Consider the following 6,315-nt stretch of genomic DNA (forward strand, 5'->3'; position numbering starts at 1 on the left):
GTGCCAAGACCTTTCAATGTGGAAAGGGCAGTTTCTTCAACAAGTGGTGTGTTGGGAAAACTGGATATCTACACGCAAAAGAATAAACTTAGACCCTTATCCCACACCATATACAAAAAACTTAATTCAAAAGAGATTAAACACCTAAATGTAAGACTCAAAACTATAAAACTCCTGGGAAAAAAAACATAGCAGGAAAGCTTCATGATGTTGGAGTTGGCAATGATGTCTTGGGTATGATACTAAAAGCTCAGGCAACAGAAGAAAAAATAAACAAATGGGACTACATCTAACTTTCATGCATCCAAGGACACAATCAGCAGAGTAAGAAGGCGATCTACAGAACAGGAGAAAATATTTGCAAGTAATATACCTAATAAGGGATTAATATCCAGAATATATAAAGAACATCTACAATTCAACAACAAAAAATCAAATAACCCAATTCAAATATGAGCAACAGACTTGAACAGATATTTCTCCAAAGATGACATACAAATGGCCAAGCATATGAAAATATGCTCAACATCCACTAATCATCAGAGAAGTGCAAATCAAAACCACAGTAAGATATCACCTCATACTCATTAGGATGGCTACTATAAAAAAAAAAAAAACAAGTGTTGGTGAGGCCGTAAAGAAATTGGAACCCTTGTGCACTAGTGGTGGGGATGTCAAATGATGAGACTGCTCTGGAAAATATTATGGCAGTTCCTCAAAAAATTAAAAATAGAATTACCATGTGATCTAGCAATACCATTTCTCGGTATAAATCAGAAGGAATTGAAAGCAGGGTCTTAAAGAGATATTTGCACACTTGTGTTCACAATCGTCAAGAGGTGGAAGCAACCCACGTATTCACAGATGGATGAACAGATAAACAATATGTGGTATACACACACAATGGAATATTATTCAGCCTTAAAAAGGAAGGAAATCCTGTCACATGTCACAGCACGGATGAACCTTAAGGACATTATGCTAAGTGAAATAAGCCAGTCACAAAACAGACAAGTACTGCATGATTCCACATATATAAGCTCTTAAAGCAGTCACATCATAGAAACAGAAAGTAGAACAGTGGTCGCCAGGGGCTGGAAGGAGGGAGACGTGGGGGGGGGGTTGTTTACTGGGTACAGAGTTTCAGATTTGCAGGATGAAAAAGTTCTGGAGATTTGTTTCACAACAAGGTAAATATACTTAACACTACTGAAATGTATACTTTAAAAAGGTTAAGACTGTAAATTTTACATCATGTGTTTTTTAACACAATTAAAAAGAAGAAGCTAGAAGAAGCAAGAAACACATTCCCCCTAGAGACTCTGGAGGGAGCGTGGCCCTACCAACACCTTAACTTAGGCCCAGGGCAACTGATTTTGGATTTCTGGCCTCCAGAACTGTGAGAAAATAAATGTCTGTTGTTTTAAGCTGCCAGGTTTTGGGTGATATGAATAAATGATTAACTCGAATGCCGGGTAAATCAGAGCCATGAAGTTAAAAAGCCAGGGAGGGAGATAGTGACAGAGAATGTTAAGTTACTTGGGATGGTAACCCAAGGGACCTGACCTCAGGTCAAAGGCCCTGTGATGACCACATTCCTGGGAAGTTAGAATGGCAGAGAGGTACACCGTGGTTTTAACAAAAGTGACCAAAGAGGAAAAAAATAAGGACCAAGAAGTAGCCAGGGCTAGGTCCCATGAGGGCCAAAGTAAGGATTTTGGATTTAGAAAGCGAGGGAATGTCACGCATTGACCCACGTGCTCAGGGGCTCTGATAGGTAAGAGAGGTAGCAGGACGTGCCTCAGGAGGCTGCTGTGGTAAACACCCAGCTAGACCAGAGGCAGGGGAGAAGGGGTGGATTCTGCATAGCCTTTGTATGTTCAGCCAGTAGGATCTGTTGATAGATCAGATGCAGGGAGCTGGGAGAGGAAATGAGAGGAGTCAAGGACACCTGCAGTTTGGCCTGAACTGCCGGATGACAGTGATGTCACTCACTGAGATGAGAAACACCTGGGGAGGAGCCGGTCTGGGCACAAAATAAGAGCTCTGACTGGACGTGTGCCCATCTGCCATCCAAGTGGAGATGCCAAGTAGACATTTGGGTCCTGTGTCTACAGTTTGAGGAGAGGTCAAGGGAGTTACGGGGAGTCACTGAGCCACATGTCTGGGTGAGGTCACCCAGAGTGGGCGAGGAGGCGGCAGACTGTGTCTAACCACAGGAACACTTTGATGTCAGCTCCCTGTGTCCCTCGGATAGGACAGCTCAGTCTCTGGCTCCTGCCCTCAGCAATAGTCTTAGGCTCATCCTGTGGCAGCGTCTCTGAGGAGCCTCTTGCTTGTCACCAGCTTGTGTTCAGCCAGCCACCAATTTGGTAAGTTCAGACATATCCTAATCATTGACCTGGAGTAAGTGAGCCTTTCCCATGGGGCTCTTGACCCCTCATCTAGAAAACTCCGATCATGAAACCCATCAGTAAAATATCTTTGAGCAAATACAAAATATATATTTGCCACTTGCATGGCAAATGGGCAACTTACACTTAAGGTAAGCCAGAGGTCTTAATTTGCACCCAAATTAAGATTTGTGCCCCAAAACACACACGTACACACAGTCGCTTAAAAAGTATATATATTTGGCTATACAAATAATAAAATATGTTCATCACATAACACGCAAAAGCAGTCTCAGAAGAGCACTCTAAAGAGGAAAGAAACAATATTTGAATGATTTTGTTTACTGAAAGCACAATAATCCTTTTTGCTTTCAGTAAAAAAGACTTAATCTCTTGTACAAGCAATGTGACTGAACATGTCAGAGCCGATGTTTCACCTGGAACTGGGGCTGACAAGGAGCTCCTACCAAGAGAAGTTCCAGCTCTGTCGTTTTCGTTCATCTTGCAGCATTATCATCATCTTGTCTGTACTTTCTTTGCAGGAATCTTTTTCAGCCATGAGTCCATTCTGTGAGGTTTCATTTTGTTAACACTGGGTAACATCACTCAGCTAACCTGGCACAGGTACTCGGCCCCTCCAGGCCCACTCTGTGCCCTTCTCCACCCTGCACTGGGGGCACAGCATCAACACTTCCCTGCCCTCTGGCATTCGGGTGGGTTTGGCTAACGGGAGGCAACAGCAGAAGTTGGAGTGCAGGAGTGTAAGATCAGAATGATTGTTCTGGGGCACCTCCTCCTGGGTCCCCAAAGGTTGGCTGCATCCCTCTAGTACAGCTCCTATCAGGCAGGCCTCTGTCCTCCAGGGACCTTCTCCAAGCCCCTTCACACTGGGCTGGCCACTGCTGCCACGCCCTGCAACTGTGCCAGTCCTTGCTAGTCTCCCTGAACCCTGCCCAGTCCATTGTAAACATCCCCTCAGTTACCGCTACCATATGTGCCTTCCATTTCCTGCCAGGCCCCTGCCTGACATATACCCTATAGGAAAGCAACAAACAGCAAAAATGTTGCTGTACAGCCTCTGAGGACCTTCATACCTCCCTGGGAGGCTTCACTGTAAGTGCCCTGGGACTATCTGACCAACACAGTGAGGGTGCCATCTGAACATTCAGTACTGAAAAAGCCTAGCTTCTTTCTCACTAGAAATAAAAATTCTAATATTTTCTTCCCTCCCCAGGTAATTGTTTTGCACCCAGGGGTGAGTGCTCCCCACTTTGCAGGCCACTGGTCCAGAGTCCTGCCTAGAGCTGTCTACGGAAACCTGATGACTGGGGCCGGGTTCTGGGCTGGGCTGTCTCATGTTCACCAGGTGAGCTTGGGCGCCTGACTCAACTCCGCTCAGTTTCCTGGGCAGTGAGATGAAGTGAGAAAGTGGTCTAGAGGAGACAGAGTTGTTCCCTACCCAGGTCCAGCATTCTAGAATTGTCCACCTCTAGGCAGCGTGCTCGACCCTTCCAGTGCTGCAGTGGACAGCCCAACTTTTTTGGTCACTTGACTCTGCCAAAATCCTTTTCAGCTGTGCCCCTCCTGGACTCTGGCCAGGGCAGGGCCAGCTTAGGTCGCCAGCACTGGGAAGAGCAAACAGCTGAGCACACCCTTGGCACCCGGGCAGAGGGTCGCTCCTCTCCGACGTCCTGCTCACTGGCGCCCTGCAAAGCCTGCGGAGGCCTGAGACATGGGCCATCGCCTTCCCTCAGCGCCGCATGCCCTCACTGCAGGCCTCGAGAGAGAGACCGGACCCGGTCGGCGGCCCTCACCTCCCTGGCTGGCAACCACCAACGCCCTGAGGGCCCACAAGGCCAGAGAGCGCAGGGCGGCTCAGCCTCGCGGCGCCGGGTACAGAGTCGCTGGGGAAAGATGAATGAAAGGAGGACAAGGAGGCTGGGAGGGGGCGGGGCGGGGCGCGCAGGCTCGTGGCGCAGTCCGGCCGCAGGGGGTGTGGCTGGGCGGGGTGGGGGCGGGGCCGCGCAGGCTCGCGGCGCAATCCGGCGGGGGGGCGGGGCCGGGGGCGGGGCCGCGCAGGACAGTTCCCGCCGCCCGCGCGCACCGCCCCGCCCCGCCCGGTGTCGCAGCTCATAGGCCCCGCCTCGGCCCGCCCCTCCGCTCGCTGCCCAGGCCGCCGCGGCGCCGAGCAGTTGCCCCAGCCGGTGTCCGAGAGGCGGCGGCGGCACCGCGAGCCCCGAGCCTCCGGCCCGCGCTCTCCGCCTCCGCCTCCCCGGGCCGGCGGCGGCGGCGGGCGAGCTCGCGGGCCCGGCTGCCCCCATCCCCAGCCCCGCCGGGCCCCGCCCCCCGCCGAGTGCATGAGGTTGACGCTACTTTGTTGCACCTGGAGGGAAGAACGTATGGGAGAGGAAGGTGCGCAGGCCGTGGGGAGCGGGGCGCGGGACTGGGGCGCCGCCGCGGGGGAGCCGGGGGCACGGGAGGGGGCCGGGCCGGGCCGTCGCGGAGGCCGGGTCTGCGCGAGGCCGCGCCCCTGCATCCTCGGGGATGAGCTCGTCCTGCCGAAGCCCGCAGGCCCCTCCCTGGCATCCTCCGCCCGGTTTCCCCCTCCTCGGCCCTGGGTGGGCTGCCCTCCCGCCGGCCCCTCCTCCTTCCATCCCCGCCTGCCGGCCACCCTGAAGGAGTCCCTGGCGCTACCCGCCTAGTGCCGGTCTCCGTCCGCATGCTCTGTCCACCTGGGCCTCGCCCTGGGGTCACCCCTTACCCAGTCTCTAACCCGGCCTGGGATGAAAGAGCGGCTGGAGAAGCCGCAGCCCTGGGTCCGAGTCGCCGCCCCGCGCCTGCCAACCGCTCTGTGACCTTGAGCCCTGGGCATCAGCTAACCCGTCTGTACAGTTGGGGATCGGGTATTTGGGCCCCCCGTACTGGTGTTTGAGGTCGGATGAACAGAGCTGAGATATGCCTCCAGGAAACCAGAGACAGTATGCCGCGGGACCCCCACCAACACTCCCTATCCCTGCACCAAATCCGGTGCCTGCCGTTAGCCTTGGCTGGGTGGGAGGATGATTCTCAATCCTCTTAGCCCCTTCCCCCTTACTGGGGCCCACGGCTTAGGGCTGTGCTACAGTTAGGGTTCAAAGACCCCCAAGACTCACCCACCTCAGGACAGGGTCTGCGGTCTCCCCTGGATTTCCTTTGGTGAGCCATCACATAGGCCCACCTGGTCCCAAAGCCGGTCCTGACTGCACCACCCCTGCCCTCCCCCAGGCCCATGAAACCTTGCTTGGGTTAAGGGCCACCTCACCATCACCCCTACCTTAGGTCCTGGATCCTCACAGCGGGGCAGACCATGGCCTTGGAGTCTGGCTGTGTCAGGTAGCCTTGCCCTCTCTGGGGTCAGTCTCCCAGACTGGAGAGGGGCAGATGTATGGCATCTTCCCAGGGCCCACCAGCTCCAAGGGTGCCAAGCCCCAGGGATGACTAAGCACGCCTAGGGGCCGTCTTGAGGAGGTGCCAGGCCTCCCTGGAGCAGGTGTCTGGGAGTACCTGGCCCTGCAGTCCTGGCCCCTCATCAGGCCAGGGCATAACAAAGACTCAGGGCCAGAACCTCTGTGCTTCCTGCCCTTTCCCTCCCAGGGGGCTTCAGCTCAGGACACACCATCCCAGCCCTATCCAGTCCCTGCTCTTTGAAGGGCCCTTTTAGCACTTCTTTCTGTGCAGACAGAGAGGAAAGGGGGCTATGACAAGAGTGTCACCCACTGCCTTATTTCTAAATTACAGTGCTTGCTTTCTCCCCGTTTGCCGTGTCAGACCCTAAGTTGAAGAATGCTGTTGCTGGAGGGTAGACCTCTGATCCTCCTTCTCAGTTTACGGGTAGGGAAACTGAGGCCCAGAGTGGCTTGGTAACTTAGCCAGTGTCTCAGCA

Source organism: Cynocephalus volans, chromosome 3 (genome assembly GCF_027409185.1).
Source record: "Cynocephalus volans isolate mCynVol1 chromosome 3, mCynVol1.pri, whole genome shotgun sequence".
Lineage (NCBI taxonomy): Eukaryota > Metazoa > Chordata > Mammalia > Dermoptera > Cynocephalidae > Cynocephalus > Cynocephalus volans.